The sequence below is a fragment of the Peromyscus leucopus genome, chromosome 20 (assembly GCF_004664715.2).
Source record: "Peromyscus leucopus breed LL Stock chromosome 20, UCI_PerLeu_2.1, whole genome shotgun sequence".
Classification (NCBI taxonomy): Eukaryota; Metazoa; Chordata; class Mammalia; order Rodentia; family Cricetidae; genus Peromyscus; species Peromyscus leucopus.
Window position 1 is genome coordinate 24,647,404 of NC_051080.1, and position 13,107 is coordinate 24,660,510.

Below are 13,107 nucleotides of genomic sequence, written 5' to 3' on the forward strand. Positions count from 1 at the left end.
TACATCCATTCACAAATTGAATTAATTACAGTTGGCTGGAGTGCAGGTGAGACGAATCCAACTGGAGCTTGTCTAAAAAGCAAGAAAAAAAAAATGATGGCGAGGAAATGGAGGCAGTGTCTAGAACCAGGGCTAGGACTATGGCGGAGCTCAGGGCGGCTGGAGCCAGAGCTGAAGCAGATTCCCTGTGGCTTCCTCCGTAGACACGCTTTCTAATTCTCACTGCTCCAACCGTATGCAGCTGCCATCAACTCTCAAGTTTCCGGATTTGTGTTTCAGCCACCATGGATATGCATGGCTCCTTTTCATTCCCAAAAACCAGAGGGGCTGGGAATGCGCTTCAGTTAACAGAGTGCTTGTCTGGTATGCAGGAAGGCCGGAGTTTGACCTCTAGCATCACAAAAATAGGACATGGTTATGCATGCCTGTAATCCCAGCATTTAGGAGGATCAGGAGTTCAAGGTTATCCTTGGCTATGTTGCAAATTCAAGGCTATCTGGGGCTGTATGAAACCCTGTCTGAACAAAGATATAGTAATTTTGTAGCATTTGATTCAGCTGCTGCCTGGGTGTGGAGGTTCAGCACTCAAGGCAATTCTTATGATGCAGGCTGGTGAGGTAGAGACCGGAAGGTGAGGCAGCCAATTCCTTGGAGGCCTGGAACATGTGTGCCTTGGAGAGTGGTTAGATTTGAAGAAAAGCAATGAGAAGGAAAATGGAGAGCACAAAGATCCCCTTTTCCAAGAGGGGTCAGTCAGAATCATCTGGTGTATGGTTCTATTTCATACTTTGAATGCTGTGTTCTATGTGGTTGAAAGTGTATCACATACATTAAGGTAAAGTACTGCTAACACAGACCCATTCGGTTATCAGTGGAGTATATGCAAAAGGTGATTTGTCCTCAGATAATAGTCAGCACAAAGGGGCTTATCCGTAATTCCAATTAAAATCCAAAGCTAATCTGCAATGTAGATGGAGCTTTGCTGCTGATTGCTGCTGATGGCTTAAAACTGCTTTGATATATATATATATATATATATATATATATATATATAATACATACATATGTATATATACACATATATATGTGTGTGTATGTGATGTGTACGTGTATGTATATATGTATATGTAAAATATATATGTATATATGTATGATACATTTACGTGGGTCTATATGTATCATATAGATACATGATATATGTGTGTGTGTACTTGTTTGTTTTTAGTTGACACATTATGAATGTTTGCATCTATAGCACAGAGTGAAATTTAAGCATACACTGTGCATACAATCAGGGTTATAACATATTTATTGCCTGAAATGTTTATCACCTTTATGGGTAGGGGTTGGTAACATTAGAAATGCTCTCTAGGGTCTGTTTTGAATTAAATGATTCAATGTTCACTTTGTCCTATAGAACATTTTAGAAATCCAGTTGCAATGGTGGGGTCCGCTGTTTTGAAGCTGCAGTGACTGCCTTAGTAAAACACCTCTCTCATGCACCAGAAGTTCGCCGTTTCTCCACTGGCTCATTTAGCTGATCTCAAGTAAATCCAAACTTCCAGACCCATCAGGGGTGACCTGGGGTCAGTTGACCTTTGCCTTCTGCCCACTGAAGTCTGAACCCTCAGACAGATTTATCTGATTGGAGTATGTTCACGGAAGACACATGCGTGAGCCTTGTTGGGGAGCCAAACGAGCAATCAGAAACTATCTGGACTATCTGGAAGGCAGAAAACAGCAGGATAAAGGTAAGATCCAGGTGCTCACAGGCATGCCAAACTTTGAAAGCCTCGTAGGGTGATTCAGGGCAGGAGTGAGTGAGGCCAGTTGGAACTTGATTTGGCTCCTGAACTGAAGCAGCAATTTCTTTATGCTCCCTTTAAAACAAAACAAAACAAAACAAAACAAAACAGGGAATTGACACAGAAAACATCAGTCCCCTGTCTCTTTTTGATATGCCTGTCCCGTTCTGGAGGGTCCTCTGGTCCCCAGTGGTGGAAAGGCTACTGAAGAAAGGACAGTGCCTTTGCATCTGGCCCTTCCCCCCACCACCTTCCCGAGCAAGCTTGTTTCAGCTGGTTCTGGCAGCTGGCTGGTGTCTGACCCCCCTCTGCCTTCCCTCCAGCCCCATTCACTCCATGACAACACCCACTGCCGCCGCTGGATTTAATGAATCAGACCTGCCTGCTGCACTTCTGGGCCATTATGCCATTGTCACAGTTGGCATTTTGCTGTCCCTGCTATCCAGTTGCCTTCTGCGTGTGTAATTGCAAAACGTTCATTTTCCATTTTGGCTCACCACTTATTTAATAATGGAGCCACAGAGGGAAAAAAACCATCTAGTCAGTGAAATTCTGGAGAGCACTTAATGCCTCCACCTAGGTGTCTGTATCGAGGTCATTTTTGCCTGGAGTGGGGCAAAGTGGGCAGACCTGATGCTCTGATGAGCCGGGGGGGCTGGTGACTAGAGTCAGATGGGTGTTGGATTTCAGAATCAGGAAGAAGTGTGTGTGTGTGTGTGTGTGTGTGTGTGTGTGTGTGTGTGTGTGCGCGCACGCGCGCGCACGCGCGCGCAATGGTTGCTTACTTGCTTGTATGTATATACCTGTCTTTGCATGTGTGCATGACTCTGTAGTCCGTGCATGTGTGCAGGTACATTTATGTGCACATTCATGGGTCTGACAATATACCTGATGCAAGTAGTGGAACATGCACAGGATTTCAGCAAGGTGAAAATTTACTCTCTCATACATTTGCTTACCGGCCACAGGAGCACAGTGGAAGATGGCTCTGCTCAGAACTTGCACTGAGACCTGGGGGCTGACTGGATAGTTGAAATTTCTATCCTCAAGGAACACACACAGCGAAGAACAGGAGTTCTTGACCTTAGCAATCCTGGCATTTTGGGTCAGTTCATTCTTTGTTGGAGAACGGGGGCTGTTTGACAAATTGTAGCACGTTCAGAAGTGCCCTTGCTCCTTACACATAATCATAAGTTTCTTCTGGAAACGTCATTGCCACGCTTCTGATCTGGGGTCTACCAGTGATGGACTAAAATCTTCAGAAAGCATGACACATCTGTTCTGAGCATATGCAGATTTTTGTCTGGTCACTATTTACTAACAATATAGTACAGTAACCTGCTTAGCATTTGCATTATATTGGTTATTAAAAGGAGTTCAGAGAGGGCTTGGTCTATGGGAAGTGTGCAGAGGTTATATGCAAACACCACAGTATTTTATAGAAGGCATTAAGTAGTACATAAAACAAATAAAATAAAGTAATAAATAAAATCTTGGCCATCCAGATTTTGGTGTCTAGAAGGTGGCAGGGGTCCTGAGAACAGCTCACAGGTTTCAATCAAGACTCCTTTCTGCCGACACTCTGGGAGCACAGAGCAGAGGGAGTCAGGGAGGGAGAGGAGCTTTGGAAGGAATATCTTATTGCAGGTGACTCTCATTATTTGGTAAGCCTGGCTCCAAGCAGGTGAGGAGGCAGCCTGGGATGGTGAAAGATGAGGATGAGGTCTAAGTAGAAAGGTATAAAGTGGACAGTGTCTTATGGAGACACGTGTATCTGTTGTTTCTCTCCAGGTTAGATCCCAAGGTGGGGTAGGACTCCAAGGCACAGGGAGTAAAGGGGGACAGAATATATTGCTGTCCCTGAGATCATAGGAGAGAGCGAGAGGAAAGAGGACTGGAGGGAGAAGGGAGCCCCCATCTTTCTGAAGTGGGCTCCCATGAGCTTCTTGAGAAGTAGATATGTTGTACCCCAATCTGAGTAGTGGTTTCTGACCATAGAGCCCCTGTATGCTTAGAGTGTGCATGAATAGGTAGAGTCCTCGAGGCTCATGATGGGTGACCCTTGGACTGAACCAACTCCAGGTCTTTCATCTAGATGTCAGTAGTGGTTTTGAAGTTCCTTCTAGCATCTGTGATAGGAAATTTACAAAATCGCCCAGTGACTGAGGACCGATGGCCTTAGCTCTTTGTGTGTCCTGCTCTTCTGTGGTCATAGTACTGCTGTTTTCCTTCTCCATCTGCCTGGCATCCTGTTTCCACCATCAGGGCTGGAAGCCTCCACTTCTTGCTGCTGCACGGGTAACACATCCTGTTTCCAAAATGTTCTGGTGATGACGTCATCCCGGTGGGATTTTGCTCTCAGGTCTGTGAAGGGCCATGCCATACAACTGGGTGGAAGCGGTAGGTGTCACCTGTTAGTCACTGGGAAAAGGGACATTTTTTAAAAAAGCAGAGAGCCTAGCAAAGAAAAGGGGCTGGCTTTTCTATGTTTTAAATTTTCTTCTTCTTATTTTTTTCCACAGTAAGGTGCTATAAAAAGAGGGTAATGCAGGGATCGCTGCCCATGGTGCACAGAGGAGAACGTTTCCTGATACTTGAAACATTTTTGATTTTATGTGCAGTAGACAGATTGGGGTGGATGCATCTACATTCTCCCAGGAGACCTCCTTTCCCCCTCAACAAACCATGGGCAAGCTCCAGTCCCTAGACCACAGTTATGGGGCAGGGGTCTCTATGAGAGCTTCAAGCTTTGGGAAAACGGTTCCTTGGCAGGTGCTGGAAGCTAACAGCTCAGTTGATCAGAGCAATTGACATGGAAATGACACCAAAAGCCACAGGCCTGGAGATATTTGGCTGGGAGCTTCATTGTTTTCTGGGATGACGATTCATGGAACCAGGTACATACCAAGTGAACCGACAACATCGTGTGAAATCTAGCAAGCTGATCTAGACTGGCTGATCTAGACTGGCTGATCTAGCAGGCTGATCTAGACTGGCTGATCTAGCAGGCTGATCTAGACTGGCTGATCTAGACTATGGCATGCCACCAGCTTCTTTCATAATCTCAAGAAAGCCTCACTGTTCCCATCTCTGAGTTGAACATGCTACTACTACCAAACAGGGAGTGTTCTGAGGGTTATTTTCTTCTTTTTTTCATTCTTTCTTTCCTTCCTTTTCACCCCTCCCCTCTTTTTCTCTCTCCCACCCTTCATTCTCTCTCTTTAATAAACATAATCAGTGCATGTAGCTATGGGATAAAAATCTGACATTTCTCCGCCCCCCCATCTTGTGTTAGGTCTTTGAGAATTTCACATCATGTATTTCAATAGGTGTTCACCACTCCCGTCCCCTATTCACCTCTCCCCTCCACATCTATCCAACTTTGTGTTCTTTTCCTTTAACCTATCAAGTACATTTGGCGCAGCCCGCATACTGTTGGATGTATGGCCTTCGCTTGAGGACGGTCAACCCACCAGGATCTGCACCCTGGTGCAGTTTTAAAGAAAACTGACTTTCTTCCAGTGGCTATCACCTGCCAATAGCTCCTTCGCTCCTTCGCTCCCCACCCCCATGCTCCTGGTCTGGCCAAGCCAGACAAAGTAGGTCTTGTACATGCTTTCCCAATCAATGTGAGTTCATATGCGCAATCTCCATGCCGAGTCTTGGAAACACTCTTTCCTTATAGCTTCCACTGCCTGTGGCTCTTACAGATTCTCACATCTCTTCTGCAATAATCTGTGAGCCTTGGGAGGAGGGATGTGATACAGATGTCCCATTTAGGGCTGAGGATTCCTTTAGTCTCTTATTCTCTGCACCAGTACATGTATGCAAAGCATAATGATCAGATCATCATCTAAAACATCGTATCTTTGTGTAGGGAGTATTTGAAATCCCCTGCACTAGCTATTCTGAAGCATAAAATTAACTGTTGCTAACCATAGTTCCCCTGCTGTGATATGGAACACGAGGCATTATTCTTCTGATCTAAGTGCTTTGAAGATTAAATGGGAAATGTATGTCTACATTCTATAGACCCTGACAGGACATTTATAACCGAGAACAAAAGCATAGAAAGCTGTCTCTCGAATGCTCCGTCATGACTCTTCCACATGTTAATTTAGAGGCTGGAAGTGCCCATTTTCCACAGGTGTTGCTCAGTCCTAATAGATACCTGTGTTGTACAAACATATATTATATGCTTGGGGCCCAGAAAAGCTATTTTCATCTTCAGTGGGAAAAACACAGCTTTAGCTTGTAAACATTTTAGTTTTTCCTCAATTGGCCTTTGTGTCAATAAAGGTTGTTGAGAACTTGCTAGAATGCTGCTCTTTGGAGACGGTGTATGGAAGGAGAGCAAAGAGGTCGGGAAGGAAGTAAATTCCGTTCTTTGTGAATCAGACCGTTCATTTTTCCACATTTCCTCTTGGTTATTATTCTGAAGGTTTCTCAGAATCTCTAGCAATGCTGAGGGAAATGGGACTGAAGAAGTCTGAGGTGATCCCTGAAGCCATTTAGTGGGCGGCCAAGGTTGGGGGAGGGTCTTCTTCTTGCTTCTGTGACACATTTTTACAAGTATAGTAGTTTAAGGGGCACAAATTCACTCTTACATAACTCTGGAGATGAGTATAATTAAGGTAGAGCTGCATGCCTTCTAGAAGCTTCCTTCTGGCTTCCAGCTTCTAAGATGGTATCTGATTGCTTGGCTCATGATCATGGCTCTGACTGTCAAGTCATTAGCCCAAACTATCACTCACCTCTTAACTTGTTTCTCCCAAAGTACTGGTTTCACAGAGACTGAACACTAACTAATCCAGCTGGCCATGCTCACTATCCCAAGCCACCATGCTTCTGAAGTGGGTCTTAGGTATCTGTTGGTCACAAGATGGAGAACCTTTGAAGACTCTGGTTTGGAATTCTGGGACTGAGGCCTTAGCATTCTCTTAATCATTCATTAATCTTTGATGACTATCATAGATTGCTTACTCCAGTCGACCCACAGTGCTCACTTACCCAGGCTTTTTCTGTGCATGATTCCTGGTCAAGCCCTTCACGGTCTTGTGAGCTTCCTCCCTCCCTTTCCACAATCTTCTCAGATTCCCTGATTTCCTCTACACCCTTTGACTATGTTATGTACCTCTGCTCCTGGGTTCTTCTTTCTTCAGCAACACCCAGACTCTTTGCTGCTGTGTGGAAATAGAGCTTCAGGATAGATGCCAGCATCTTGCTGAATTTCCCTCAGATTTCCCTCAGCTCACTCTTGGTTTGGTGACGTATACCTACTTTAGGTGTTAGGGTCCTGTACACAGACTGAATGCTGGTGAAAAGACACTGATGTGACTGGGTATAGAGGCAGCAAAGATCTAATAAAGCATATCTTCCATCACTGATTATATCACATGGGACCATTGACAAGTCCCTCCAACTCTCTCATCTGGGGAAAGAACTAATGACCTTCCTTATAAATAAACTCTGGGGACATGGGTTCCAATCAGTTGCAAGACTTATAGGCTCATTTGCCTCCTCTATGCAACGGGAAATGGCATTAGTTACTGTGGTGGTTTGAATGAGAATGCCCCTCACAGGCTTGTATGTTTTAATGCTTAGTTCCCTTAGTGGAACTTTTGGGGAAGGATTAGGAGGCGTGGCCTTGTTGGAGAAAGTGTAAGTCTAGGGTGTGTTTTAAGGTTTCAAAAGCCCATGCCAGGCCCAGTCTCTCACTCTCTACCTGAAACTTGCAGATCAGATGTGAGCTCTTAGGTAACAAGCCTATCTGCCTCCATGCTTCTTCCCACCATGATGATCAAGGACTAGCCCTCTGAAACTATTATAAGCAAGCCCCCAGCCAAATGCTTTATTCTGTAAGTTGCCTTGGTCATGGTATCTCTTTCACAGCAACAACATAGTACCTAAGACAGTTACTTTTCCCATTGCTGTGACAAAATACCCCGACAGAAGCAGTTTAGAGAAGGAAGCCTTTATTCCAGTTTATAATTCAAAAGGATAATTTCTTCATGGTGGAAAAAGACATGGTGGCAGGTAGGGAAAGCATGGCTGCAGGAGCAGGCAGCTGACAGGTCATACTACCTCTACTTTCAAAAAGCAGAAAGTGAACAGGAAATGGGCCTGGGTTGTAAAGCCTCAAAGCCCAGCCTCAGTGACCCACTTCCTCTAGTGAGGCTCCACCCCCAAAGGCTCCACAGTCTTCCCAAGCAGTGGTCACCTGGGGACCAAGTGTTCAAACACCATGAGCCTATGGGAGACATTTCACATTTGAACCACAACAGAAGCACAAGGGTCGATGGGGTTTATAGCGTCAATGTGCATACCATGTCTGGCACTTGAGGGTACTTGGTGATCATGAATCATGATCTCAGAATTATGTTTGTGGGCTTCCTCAACATTCTCCCTCTGACATTTATCTGAGTCCCCATATACAATGTACTCAACAACCACAGGAGAAAGTATGCAGTCATGTCTAGAGCAGCCAGACAAGTCTCCATGGTCTAGGACCACTTGTTTGAACGCTCCGCTTGTCTTATTCATTTCCATAATCACTGAGTGGATAGATGGTTCTCTTTGCTCGGAAGCATCTAAATCATCACATGGTGCCAGAGTTCGCCCACTCCATGTCTGTAGCATACATCCATTCTCCAGCCCTGTTGTGATTTGAGCACAGCAAGTAGTCACAGGTGCCGTGCAGACCCCAGGCTCCCAGTGGATTTGTCTGCATGTGAGCTTCTCAGTCACAGCCACCCTCGAGTCACTCAGCAGTGTCACCGGCTGACAGATTGGAAAGGCAACTCTCTCCAGAAGGTCAGCTCTTCTAGGGGGGGTATCTGTCAAACAGAGGTCTTACTCAAGGGCAGCCAACAATCACTGAGCGGCTTGGATGACCCGCTGCTCTCAGCCAAGATGCGGGAGGTGAAGAAGCCTGGATCTGGTGCACATTTCCTCGGTGGGAGGGATTCTGAGGTCCTCATTTCTATAACCTTCTATAACTGAATAAAATGCAATTTTTTTTTCTTTAGCCTGGCGATCACCGCTTTCATTTCATCTTTGAAAATGCTTCTGGAACAATAGTCATTGGAGAAGATTTGCTGCTGAACTGAAGACCCCGGGAAGGTGGAGTTAGAAACTAGCTGCCGAGGCGGAGTGGGGTTTCCCAGTGGCAGAGCAGGTCGTTAGCTATGGGGATGAAGGTTTTGGTGGATGCACTGGAGTAGGGGCCATGGTGGAGCTCTTGCTTCAGCCACACCTGGGAGGACTACACTGCCCTGGGCCTCAGATCTCACTTTTCACCCACTGTACATGTGTATTAAGAAGGTGGCATGTTTTCTGCCCTCTGTCCAATGTTGGCTTTTGTTTGGCAAGGATAATAAAAGAATATTGTTGTGATGAAATCATAGCTGCCTCGTAAAAGAGGGGAGAGAGACCGTGGTTGGCCTTTAGGAAAAAGGAACTGGCATAGTCAGGAGGAGGCTTATAGAGAGTGAGTAGAGAACTTCCTCCTCCCTTCCTCCCTTCCCCCTCCCCTCTTCCCCTCCTCCACTGCTCCTCCTCTTCCATTTTCCTTCCTTTTTGTACTCACCAAGCCCTGCGTCCCCGAAATGAGTGGATGGAGGGTGAAAGCCTCCAGACTGGCTCTGTGGCCAGGTGGTCATAATGGAATTCGGTTCCACCCCTCACTAAAGGGGTGGCCACAGGGAAAGTTATTGACCGTGATGTACCTCAGTGGAGTCCTTTGTAAAATGAATACATCCTACTTAGTGACAACTAGCCTTTGACTCAAATGTGTTGTAACAGTGTTTGGAATGGATGGAGGGAGGGTTTAAAAAATATGAGGTGATGAAAGAATAAAAGATACCAATAAAGACAACATGAGTTGGGAACCCTTAAGCCTATAGAGGCTGACCGTATGAACACAGTCACAAAGGATAAGCTAAAGTGTTTACCACACATGTCAACTCCTAGAAGTCACAGGAGGCAGACCAAAGGCCTGGTACCTGTTTTCAAGGACTTCTCCTTGGTTGGGAAATAGGTCAAATAGATGCTATATGCCAAGGATGAGGTATAAAGCATTTACAAAGTTCCTGCAGTGATGTAAACAGGGCCTAGGTTTGGGCATCCGTGAAAGGACATCAGTTCCATAGAGATAGAGTTCCAGATAGGGCTATCTGGCAGCCTCTATCCATCTTCTACTTGGATTTTATGACTGAGCAAACTCATGCAAAGACAAATGGCCAGTGGTTGGCCAAAGCCAGGACTGGCCTCTGAGTATCTCCCGTCCTGGAGCACAAAGTGTTTGGAAAATAGGTGACCTAATTTTTATTTCCTGATTCTGAATCTTGGGGAAACTCACAGGCTAGATCCTAGAAAGAAATGCAGTTTCTGGAAGGCCCTTGTTCCTCAGTTATTAACAAGATATATCCAGATACCAAACAAAGGAAGATGAAAAGATTTTCTTTCCCTGCAGGAGGTCCTCCTTGCTTCCATGTTGAGCTGGGTGTAGAAGCACCAGAGGAAGGGCTGTGGGAGCAGATGCTCTGATGCTGATATGGAAGGAGAAAGTAACCAGGGAACCTTGGAAGGCGCTTGGCAGGAGGCATCTTGGGGCAGACACCCTCCAGGTACACAAGCAAGACCCATGATTCCCCTGGGCTTCCCACAGGCCCTCAGTGTCTGTGACTGTCTCTACTACGTATCAAGTCTGCCTTGACTCCTGAGCACCACCTCCTCCTTGAGGTGCACACAGCCTGGGACTGATAGGGTGGTGGGAAAAGCTTCTATTATCCAGTAGTGCCAAGAGAACTTGCTATGGTTCAAAGGGGCAACGTCACCTCAAACCACGAACAGGAACAAACTCTTCTGCTATTAAGTTGCTCCTTTTACATGTTTCCTAAGGAGTAAGAAAAGTCTCTAATGGTGAGCTGGAATGGCCCCTGGGGCTGCCCAGCTCTTCCAACCACCCCACAATGCACAAAGGTGCAGGAGGACCCCACAATCTGTCAACTCCCTTCCCTCTCAGTTTTTTGACTCTGACCCTCTCGGTTATTTACTTTTCATTTTCTTCTTTTCCACTCAGTCTTTTTTTGCCCTTTAGATGTGTTCTCCATAAGTCAGGACAGTGAAATTGATTTCTGTGATATAGTGCCTCTTGCCAGATGACGAAGGAGCCATAAAGTTACCCAAAAGAGGCAAATGCATGATTCTGGGATATAGAATTTGTAGGAGTGAGTGAGGGTGGTTGAAGTTTTTTGAGTAAAACATTGAATGTCTTGGTTTAAAATATATGAATTGAACTTTAAAAATTAAAAAATGTATTTATTTCATAAAAGTCTTACTATGTATTTAAAATACACATGCATCTATCAATAAAACATTACTACTATAATAAAGATGGACCAGAGATAACCAAAATGTGAATGACTTTTCATACCTAATATCCAGTTAGTGTCCCTAGTGCCCAGTTCAAGAGCTCTTTCTTTGGAGGCTTAGGATGTCCTAGCAAATGAGGCTTGTAGTGGTTAGCAACACCCCTTGCCAGGTGCTTCTGGCCCTCTGCCCTCTGGTAAGATTGCACCTACTGATCTTCTTCAGGTGTGAACAGGATGCTGACTTTTGCCAATGACCCATGAGCAGAAGTGGCAGATGTTGTCTAATTGGAAACAAAGACTTGTCAGTGCTTTGCCTAGATTCCCCCTCCCCCCCAGCAAATCATAAATCAGACAGTGGCTACTCTATGAGCCTGGTTCTGGGGTGTTGACAGCATGGGCAGAGCCTCCAGTTTTCCCTTGATGGATATCCAGTAGAAGATGAGAGCACAATTTCATAGGCTTAGATCACTAAGAATCTGCATGACTTGTTACACAGCATCACCAAATTTGACTGTTTGGGGGCCCACAGAGGCTCTCTAGTAAGGCCTTACTCAAGGTCAGAAAGTTTGAACTTGCTTTGCCCAGCAGGGCTTCATAATAGGATAATTTGGCCAAAGGCATGGATGAGTACCATGTTTTGAAGGGTCTACACTTGTTGGTACTTTATACTTCGACCTTGAAAGTGGGAGGTCTTTTGCCCCTCCTCTTGTTGATGTATAAAATGCCCATCATGAATAAAGCAAGGTGGCTGGATATTGACTTAGGGCCTCCCGAAGCTATGCAGTGTCTCTGTCTTTCTCATAGACTCTGTCTATATTTCTATGTAATACTTCCTCATTCCTCACTCCTCCCCACAAGAAACCTTAGCTGTAGTTTAGTCATTCCCAAAGGAATGACTTTCTCAGGGACATACTGTGTTCAGGATTCAAGTTCATTAACATCTTTTTCACCCATCTGCATTGCTCTGGTTGCAGAGATATAGAGAATTTGATTTGTGACAATAATTCATTGGGTACAGAGCCAACATTGGCCCAAAGTAAGATGGCACAATTGGTTGCAGAGATAGGGCCCCAGCTAGAGTCCACAGAAGACTGAGTTAGAAAAGGCTACTATATTCTGCTAGCTTACTTTGCATTGGCTGTAAGGATTAGAACTAAGGAAATGGGAAAAAGGAAAGTCAATGTGAGGCTATGTTGGGAGATGCTAATTTATGCAGTCAGACCTCATCCAGCTAGGCCAACATGAGATGCACGTTGGACCCTACCTAGGATTCTCAGCAGGAATGACTAGAAGATCTCAGTTTCCATCTCCCCTTCTTTCTTGAAGGACTTGTAAGTTGCTACTCCTACTCTGTCTGCCTTACGTCTGTTTGTCCTTGTCAGTTAGGGGAACATACCCACAGAGGTGGTGTCATTTCAGGCAGAGATACTGGTATGCTGTGCACTTTCTAAGTAGGACTCTGCAAGTGTAAAGCATGTCAAGGTATCTGGGAAATATCCATTCCACAGGCAGTTGAAATCAAAGGAGAGGTTGAAAATGCGAGGCACAGTGACTCATGTCCACTTTGATACTATGATGTGGCTTAGGACAACAAAGATGTATGTCCTGTATTTCTATCTACCACTTCTCGAGGGAAGGCCAGCTTTTTACTTTTAAAAGCAGGAGAGCATGGTGAAGCATACTCTCAGGAAGGCAGAAAATCTACAACGATCTGCCTTCTGTGTGAAAAGCCAAGAGGTCCTGACTATTTTCCACGACTGAAGAAGTAGAGATAGTGTGGCCAGTTTCTCTGGCACAGACATTGGGCACCTCAAGCCCATGTGTGTGCTGAAGGCCTGATCCCAGGGTATATCTACTGGGAAGTGCTAAGGCCTTAGGAGATGGGTCTGGTGGGAGACCTTTAGGTCACAGGAAGGTTCTGTTAAAAA

General features: G+C 45.2%; 1 long non-coding RNA gene across 1 annotated transcript; it reads left to right on the top strand.

Moving 5' to 3' along the window:
* The first annotated feature begins 1,254 nt into the window (after positions 1–1,254).
* LOC119086360 lies at positions 1,255–9,205 on the top strand. The gene is made up of 2 exons (XR_005089627.1): positions 1,255–1,751; positions 8,834–9,205. It is a non-coding gene; the product is annotated as an uncharacterized LOC119086360 (long non-coding RNA).
* Positions 9,206–13,107: the final 3,902 nt, after the last annotated feature.